The following is a 10,124-nucleotide window of genomic DNA, read 5'->3' as shown; positions in this document are numbered from 1 at the left end:
GCCCCTCCGAGATTGGATCTGTCTCTCCGTCTCTCTCTGTTTCTGCGTTCCCTGATTCTGTCCTTTCACTGTTTCTTAAATTCCCGGAGATCCGTAACTCCGATTGGGCTGAAATTTTAACACAATCTCTATCCGGATAGTAGCTTTCTCGTGTAGAAAGAAGGGCATCAACCGCCTTACAGGGTGGCCACGAGGGCCCAGGGCGAGCCTGACACCCTGGGGCGCGCCCCCTACCTCGTGGCCCCCTCGGGCATCGTCTCGCGTTGGTTCTTCTTCCAAAAAATCACATATATTCCAAAAATCTCCGTCAGTTTTTATCCCATTTGGACTCCATTTGATATGGATTTACAGTGAAACAAAAAACCCGCAACAAACAGGAACTGACACTGGGCACTGGATCAATATGTTAGACCCAAAAAATAGTATAAAAAGTTGGCAAAAGTATATGAAAGTTGTATAATATTGGCATGGAACAATCAAAAATTATAGATACGACGGAGACGTATCAGCATCCCCAAGCTTAATTCATGCTCGTTCTCGAGTAGTTAAATGATAAAAAAAGATAATTTTTTATGTGGAATGCTACCTAGAATAATCTTGATCATGTAATCTAATCATGGCATGAATATTAAAACATGAGTGATTCAAGGCAATATTCTATCATTTGACATTAAGACAATAATACTTCAAGCATACTAATAAAGCAATCATGTCTTTTAAAAATAACAAGGCCAAAGAAAGTTATCCCTACAAAATCATATGCTCTGGCTTTGCTCCATCTTCACCACACAAAATATTCAAATCATGCACAACCCCGATGACAAGCCAAGCAATTGTTTCATACTTTTGATGTTCTCAAACCTTTTCAACTTTCACACAATACACGAGCGTGAGCCATGGACATAGCACTATGGGTGGAATAGAATATGATAGTGGAGTTTGTGTGGAGAAGACAAAAAATGAGAAAGTCTCACATCGACGCGGCTAATCAAAGGGCTATGGAGATGCCCATCAATTGATTTCAATGTGAGGAGTAGGGATTTCCATGCAACGGATGCACTAGAGCTATAAGTATATGAAAGCTCAAACTGAAACTAAGTGGGTGTGCATCCAACTTGCTTGCTCATGAAGACCTCGAGCATTTGAGGAAGCCCATCATCGGAATATACAAGCCAAGTTCTATAATGAAAATTCCCACTAGTATATGAAAGTGATAAATCGATGAGACTCTCTATATGAAGAACAAGGTGATACTTTGAAGCACAAGTGTGGTAAAAGGATAGTAACATTGTCCCTTCTCTCTTTTTCTCTCATTTTTTGTTTTTTTTTCTCTTTTTTTGGTGGGCTTCTTTGGCCTCTTTTTCCATTTGGGCTTCTTTGGCCTCTTTTATTTTGATAACCTCACACGGGACAATGTTCTAATAATGATGATCATCACACTTTTATTTATTTACAACTCGATACTAGAACAAAGATATGACTCTATATGAATGCCTCTGGCGGTGTACCGGGATTTGCAATGATCTAGCATAGCAATGACATCAAAAATTGGATAAGCAATGAAAACATCATGCTAGCTATCTTACAATCATGCAAAGCAATATGACAATAAATGCTCAAGTCATGTATATGATGATGATGGAAGTTGCATGGCAATATATCTCGGAATGGCTATGGAAATTCCATGATAGGTAGGTATGGTGGCTGTTTTGAGTAAGATATAAGGAGGCTTATGTGTGATAGAGCGTATCGTATCACAGGGTTTGGATGCACTAGCGAAGTTTGCACCAACTCTCGAGGTGAGAAAGGGCAATGCACGGTACCAAAGAGTCTAGCAATGATGGAAGGGTGAGAGTGCGCATAATCCATGGAACATTAGTCATAAGGAACTCACATACTTATTGCAAAAATTTATTAGCCATCAAAACAAATTACTACGCGTGTGCTCCTTGGGGGATAGATTGGTAGGAAAGGACCATCGCTCATCCCCGACCGCCACTCATAAGGAAGACAATCAATAAATACATCATGCTCCGACTTCATCACATAATGGTTCACCATACATGCATGCTACGGGAATCACAAACTTCAACACAAGTATTTCTAGAATCCACAACTGCCCACTAGCATGACTCTAATATCACCATCTTTATATCGCAAAACTATTGCAAGGAATCAAACATAACATATTCGGTGATCTACCAGTTTTATGTAGGATTTTCTGACTAACCATGTGAATGACCAGTTCCTATCATCTCTCCAAATAGATATAAGTGAAGCAAGAGAGTTTAATCCTATCTACAAAATATATTCCCATGCTCTAACAAATATAAGTGAAGCAAAAGAGCATTCTACAAATGGCGGTTTTCTATGTGAAGAGAAACAGGCAATCCAAACTTCAAAAGATATAAGTGAAGCACATGAAGGATTCTATAAAGCCATACCAAAAGGTATAAGTGAAGTGCAATGAGCATTCTATAAATCAACGATGGACTACCTCATACCAGCATGGTGCATCAAAGACAAGTGTAAACTAAATGCAAAAGACGCTCCAAGATTTGCACATATTGCATGAACGAAATGACTACGAAAACATACCGATATTTGTTGAAGAAAGATGGGATGCCTTCCGGGGCATCCCCAAGCTTAGAAGCTTGAGTCTCCTTGAATATTTACTTGGGGTGCCTTGGTAATCCCCAAGCTTGAGATCTTGCCTCTCCTTCTTATCCTCACATCGAGACATCCTCGATCTTCGAACACTTCATCCACACAAAACTCAACAGAAAGCTCGGTAAGATCCGTTAGTACAATAAAGCAAATCACTACTCTAAGTATTGTTGAAAACCAATTCATATTTTTTTTTGCATTATAGCTAGTTTTATATAACTTTTCCATGGCTTAATCCACTGATAGGAATCGATAGTTTCATCAAAACAAGCAAACTATGCATCAAAAACAGAATCTGTCTTAAACAAGACAGTCTGTAGTAATATGAACATTCACCATACTTCTGGTACTCCAAACATTCCATCAAAATTAGTGAAAATAAACAATTTGTATAGAAACACACTGAAAAAAGTTTCAGAGCCGTTTGACGTTCCAGTAAGAAAATGTAAAATCATGCACTACAGCCAAAGTTTCTGTCCTGCACCGCACAAACCAACAAGTAATCTAAAACATCCTAAAGGCAAACCTTGGCACAATAATTTTATAATACAATGGAATTGTTCAACGGGATAATTATTTTTGTTGGAAAGTTCCTGTAATCAAGATTCACAAAGTTTCCGTGAGCATGAACAAAGTTCAAGGAGCTCCCCCACTTCAACAATGCTTGTCTTTCTCACTTTCACTTTCCTTTCTGAAAGGTTTTGGGTTCCCCTCTTTATTTTTTGGTTTTTAAACTTTATAAAAGCACTCAACAGAAATAAATGACTCTCTAAAAGTTCCGGGTTGTCTCCCTGGCAGCGCTTTCTTTAAAGCCATTAAGCTAGGTATATAGTGCTCAAGTAATGGATCCACCCGGATCCCAAGGGATATCAAAGCCAATTTGAATCAACAATGATTTGTAATTTAGTAGTGAGCACAAAGTAACATATATCAAGCAATGATGAAGTCTAACTCTCTTCATATGCATCAGCATGTCATACAAGAACAATTCATGCACATCAAGTAAAGGCCAATACATAGCATAAGCAGTTTCTTGCAATTCTATCATGTGGGAAACATAGAGAGGTGGAGATATAGTTCCTCTCTCATACTAATTGCAAGTAGGAGAAGAAAGCACATGCATATTATATCTATCAAAATCATCATGTGCAACTGTAAAAGGAACCCATCAATATAATCCTTAACAAGAGCAAACTTGTCTGATATAGTGTAGTTGGGGGAATTAAAAAAGATAATAGGACTATCATGCATGGGTGCAATAGCAATAATTTCATGTTTAACATAAGGAACTATAGCAAGTTCATCTCCATAAGCATAATTCATATTGGCAACTTGGCAACAAGCATAGCAAGCATCATCAAAAAGGGATATTTCAAAAGAATCAACGGGATCAAAGCAATTATCATAGCATTCATCCTTCGGTAAGCACGAAGGGAAATTAAAAATGTATGAGTTGAAGAGTTACTCTCATTAGAAGGTGGGGACAGGTGATCAATCCGCTCTTCCTCCTTTTGTTCTTCGCTCTCCTCCTCATCTTTTTCATCCAATGAGCTCATAGTTTCATCAATTTCTTCTTCCATAGATTCCTGCAAAATATTATTCTCTTCTCTGACAGCGGAGACTTTCTCAATAAACGCATCAATATTGGAATTGTATTCATAATTCTCATAACAATATTTAAGGATAGCTAAATTTTTAGGTCTGTAGACAGCATCATAAAGATTTTCATATTCTTTGAACATAGATTCAATTTCATAAGCACCCATAAAAGCAACAAATTCCTCTATTTGTTCCACATCATAATAGTCATATATACCTCTATCATAAGAAGCCAAAGTTTGATTATCATTAAATTCACAAGAAAAGGGAAGGTGTGGAGCCTTCATCCTAGAGCAACAAGTATAATCATATCTCAAGCATAGTTGCCTAGCATACCAATACAACATATAAATTTGATCCCATAATAGTTTCCCTTTTTGAGTCAAGCGATAATCCCTAAAGTATTCACGTTGATCCAACGTGTCTCCCATTACCAAATTGAATGGGGTTTTCTCTGGATTATCAAAGTAGTACATAATATCTGTCACATAACGAGCATTGAGGGTTTTAGGACGTTCCTCATCTCCATGAGCAGCAGGTACACCTAATTTTTTTGGTATTTCGTGTTCCATATACATAACTAAAGATAAATAACAACTAAGAGCAGAAAATAAAAATTACTGAGTGATAAAGCAAACAAGCACACACGAGAATATTCACCCCGCTCTATTGCTCTCCGGCAACGGTGCCAGAAAAAGGTCTTGATAACCCACAAGTATAGGGGATGAATTGTAGCCTCTTTCGATAAGTAAGAGTGTCGAACCCAACGAGGGGCTAAAGGTAGAACAAATATTCCCTCAAGTTCTATCGACCACCGATACAACTCTACCCACGCTTGACGTTCGCTTTACCTAGAACAAGTTTGAAACTAGAAGTACTTTGTAGGTGTTGTTGGATAGGTTTGCAAGATAATAAAGATTATGTAAATAAAAGTAGGGGCTGTTTAGATAAGGACACAACTAAGTTAGTTTAGTAAAGAGATTTTTGTTACGAGAAAGTTATTTGTCCCTAGGCAATCGATAACTAGACCGATAATCATTATTTCAATTTTATATGAGGGAGAGGCATAAGCTAACATACTTTCTCTACTTGGATCATATGCACTTATGATTGGAACTCTAGCAAGCATCCGCACCTTCTAAAGATCATTAAGGTAAAACCCAACCATAGCATTAAAGCATCAAGTCCTCTTTATCCCATACACAACAACCCCCTTACTCGGGTTTGTGTTTCAGTCACTCACACAACCCACTATAAGCGAGTCATGAACGTATTGCAACACCATACAGTGGGGATCCCTCAAGCTTGCGCGACACGGAGAGCACCATAGGACAACACCAATAATAAAACATGCAACTCAAACCAATCTTGATCATCAAATAGCCCATAGGACAAAATGGATCTACTCAAACATCATAGGATAGCCATACATCATTGGGAAATAATGTATAGCGTTGAGCACCATGTTTAAATAGAGATTACAGCGGGTAAGAGAGAGGTTACACCGCTGCATAGAGGGGGGAAGAGTTGGTGATGATGGCGGTGAAGTTGTTGGTGAAGATTGCAGCGATGATGATGGCCACAGCAGCGTTTCGGCGCCACCGGAAGAGAAGAGGATAGGGGGCCCCTTTGTCTTCTTATTCCTTGACCTCCTACCTAGATGGGAGAAGGGTTTCCCCTCTGTTCCTTGGCCTCCATGGCGTGGGAGGGGCGAGAGCCCCTCCGAGATTGGATCTGTCTCTCTCTGTTTCTGCGTTCCCTGATTCTGCCCTTTCACTGCTTCTTAAATTCCCGGAGATCCGTAACTCCGATTGGGCTGAAATTTTAACACAATCTCTATCCGGATATTAGCTTTCTTGCGGTGAAAGAAGGGCATCAACCGCCTTACGGGGTGGCCACGAGGGCCCAAGGCGCGCCTGACCCCCTGGGGCATGCCCCCTGCCTTGTGGCCCCCTCGGGCATCGTCTCGCATTGATTCTTCTTCCCAAAAATCACATATATTTGAAAAAAATCTCTGTCAGTTTTTATGCCATTTGGACTCCATTTGATATGGATTTACAGTGAAACAAAAAACATGCAACAAACAGGAACTGACACTGGGCACTGGATCAATATGTTAGTCCCAAAAAATAGTATAAAAAGTTGGCAAAAGTATATGGAAGTTGTATAATATTAGCATGGAACAATCAAAAATTATAGATACGACAGAGACGTATCATTCCCTGATAGTTTGAATCAGACGGGTTAAGAGGTTGATGAAAAAGACCTGCCTTGGGATAAGCTAAGTCAGAAATTTGTGAAACCTCGGCATAATGCTTGCGAGGAAACGGTGTGTTTGATAAACCAGAGGATAAAACCCCACCGCCGCTGTCGTGCGGCGACCTTCATGTTGTTGTTTCTTCAAAATAAAGTTCGGATCCAAGTAAGAAAAAGGGTGAGAAAATCTTACTTTCTGGCTTGCTTGTCGAGTTTTCTGTATTGGAAGAGGTTCTGAGCCGGAGGAAAGAGTAAATACCTCTTCATCGTCTGCACGGCCGGCCTCCACATCATCCTAATAATGGTCATTGTCAATAAGATGTACAAAAATGAGCAAAGGGAATCAAGTTATACCTCCGACTCTTCATCATCGTCATTATCATCCAAGTTGAATAACTCGGCGGGATTGGTCTTCTTCTTGGCAGGCTCTTTGATAGCTTTGCTCTTTTTCCGAGTCTTCTTGACCGGATTATCTAATTTCTTCTTCCAAAAATAGGAATCGACCTATGCAAATACAATGGGTTATGAGAAGACAGTTTGAATGAAAGACAGTGCTTAAGACAGAAATAGCTTAAAAGCTTACAGCTGGTGGTTGGTTGAGAGCATAGAAAAGATTCAGTCCAACTTTGTTGCAATCTTCCAGACTCTCGTTCAGGAGAGATTTGGTCATGTTATTGATGTCCTCTTCAGTCATCTCTGTATGGAAGTGGCGAAGCGGATCTTTCAAATCACCAGTATACTCACACATTAAGCCGGGTCGGCGGCTTAGGGGCAATATCCTCCATGAAACCCAGCACCAGACAAGGTTGATGCCGGTTAAACTGTTAGCCATGAAGGCTCCGATTTTTGTAAAAATGGGCGCATATTTGGCCCGTTCCTTTTGTGCTGATACGATCTGGAAGAGGATGCATGTTGCTAAGCCGGCTGGCGCGGTAACCCGGCAGAGGATTTTCCCGTTCAGGAGAAGTGTCTTTGCAATAGAACCAGGTTTGGTTCCAGTCTTTGGGATGACTGGGTAGAGTGGTGGCAAGGAAGGTGGCTTCTTTCTGTCACTGTATAGAGATACCGCCGAATTCTAGGCTGGCCCCGTCTATGAACTCGTTCTACCGGTTTAAATAATAGAATTCCCTAAATAGTTCTACAGTGGGCTCCGATGTCTACTACACAACCTTCTTCTTGTAGATGTTGTTGGGCCTCCAAGTGTAGAGGTTTGTAGGACAGTAGCAAATTTCCATCAATTGGATGACCTAAGGTTTATCAATCCGTGGGAGGCGTAGGATGAAGATGGTCTCTCTCAAGCAACCCTGCAACCAAATAGCAAAGAGTCTCTTGTGTCCCAACACACCCAATACAATGGTAAATTGTATAGGTGCACTAGTTCGGCGAAGATATGGTGATACAAGTGCAGTATGGATAGTAGATAATGGTTTTTGTAATCTCAAAATATAAAAACAGCAAGGTAACAAGTGGTAAAAGTGAGCACAAACGGTATTGCAATGCGTTGAAACAAGGCCTAGGGTTCATATTTTCACTAGTGCAAGTTCTCTCAACAATAATAACATAATTGCATCATATAACTATCCCTCAACATGCAACAAAGAGTCACTCCAAAGTCACTAATAGCGGAGAACAAACGAAGGGATTATTGTAGGCTATGAAACCACCTCAAAGTTATCCTTTCTGATCGATCTATTCAAGAGTCCATAGTAAAATAACATGAAGCTATTCTTTCCGTTCAATCTATCATAGAGTTCGTACTAGAATAACACCTTAAGACACAAATCAACCAAAACCCTAATGTCACCTAGATACTCCAATGTCACCTCAAGTATCCGTGGGTATGATTATACGATATGCATCACACAATCTCAGATTCATCTACTGAACCAACACAAAGAACTTCAAAGAGTGCCCCAAAGATTCTACTGGAGAGTCAAGACAAAAACATGTGCCAACCCCTATGCATAAGTTCACGAGGTCACAGAACTCGCAAGTTCATCACCAAAACATACATCAAGTGGATCACGTGATATCCCATTGTCACCACAGATAAGCACATGCAAGACATACATCAAGTGCTCTCAAATCCTTTAAGAATTAATCCGATAAGATAACTTCAAAGGGAAAACTCAATTCATCACAAGAGAGTAGAGGGGGAGAAACATCATAAGATCCAACTATAATAGCAAAGCTCGCGATACATCAAGATCGTGCCGACTCAAGAACACGAAGAGAGAGAGAGAGAGATCAAACACATAGCTACTGGTACATGTTGGGTTTCGTAGTAATTTCAAAAAAATTCCTACGCACACGCAAGATCATGGTGATGCATAGCAACGAGAGGGGAGAGTGTGATCTCCGTACCCTTGTAGATCGACAACGGAAGCGTTAACTTGGTTGATGTAGTCGTACGTCTTCACGGCCCGACCGATCAAGCACCGAAACTACGGCACCTCCGAGTTCTAGCACACGTTCAGCTCGATGACGATCCCCGGACTCCGATCCAGCAAAGTGTCGGGGAAGAGTTCTGTCAGCACGACGGCGTGGTGACGATCTTGATGTACTACCGTCGCAGGGCTTCGCCTAAGCACCGCTACAATATTATCGAGGACTATGGTGGAAGGGGGCACCGCACACGGCTAAGAATATGATCACATGGATCAACTTGTTGTCTAGGGGTGCCCCCTTCCCCCGTATATAAAGGAGAAAGGGGAGGAGGCCGGCCGGCCCCTATGGCGCGCCAAGGAGTCCTCCTCCTAGTAGGAGTAGGACTCCTACTAGGAGGGGGAAAGAAGTGGGGAGGGAGAAGGAAAGGGGGGCGCCGCCCCCCCTCTCCTAGTCCAATTGGGACCAGGGGGGAGGAGGCGCGCGGCCCACCTTTGGCTGCCCCTCTCTCTCTCCACTAAGGCCCATATGGCCCATTACTTCTCCCGGGGGGGTTCCGGTAACCCTCCGGCTCTCCGGTTTTCTCCGAAATCACCCGGAACACTTCCGGTGTCCGAATATAGCCGTACAATATATCAATCTTTATGTCTCGACCATTTCGAGACTCCTCGTCATGTCCGTGATCACATCCGGGACTCCGAACAACCTTCGGTACATCAAAATGCATAAACTCATAATATAACTGTCATCGTAACCTTAAGCGTGCGGACCCTACAGGTTCGAGAACAATGTAGACATGACCGAGACACGTCTCCGGTCAATAACCAATAGCAGAACCTGGATACTCATATTGGCTCCTACATATTCTACGAAGATCTTTTATCGGTCAGACCGCATAACAACATACGTTGTTCCCTTTGTCATCGGTATGTTACTTGCCCGAGATTCGATCGTCGGTATCCTATACCTACTTCAATCTCGTTACCAGCAAGTCTCTTTACTCGTTCTGGAATACATCATCCCGCAACTAACTCATTAGTTGCAATGCTTGCAAGGCTTTAGTGATGTGCATTACCGAGAGGGCCCAGAGATACCTCTCCGACATTCGGAGTGACAAATCCTAATCTCGAAATACGCCAACCCAACATGTACCTTTGGAGACACCTGTAGAGCTCCTTTATAATCACCCAGTTACGTTGTGACGTTTGGTAGCACAC

Source organism: Triticum dicoccoides, chromosome 7A (assembly GCF_002162155.2).
Source record: "Triticum dicoccoides isolate Atlit2015 ecotype Zavitan chromosome 7A, WEW_v2.0, whole genome shotgun sequence".
NCBI lineage: Eukaryota > Viridiplantae > Streptophyta > Magnoliopsida > Poales > Poaceae > Triticum > Triticum dicoccoides.
The sequence above is the reverse complement of the archived record's forward strand: the minus strand, read 5'-3'. Positions refer to the sequence as shown.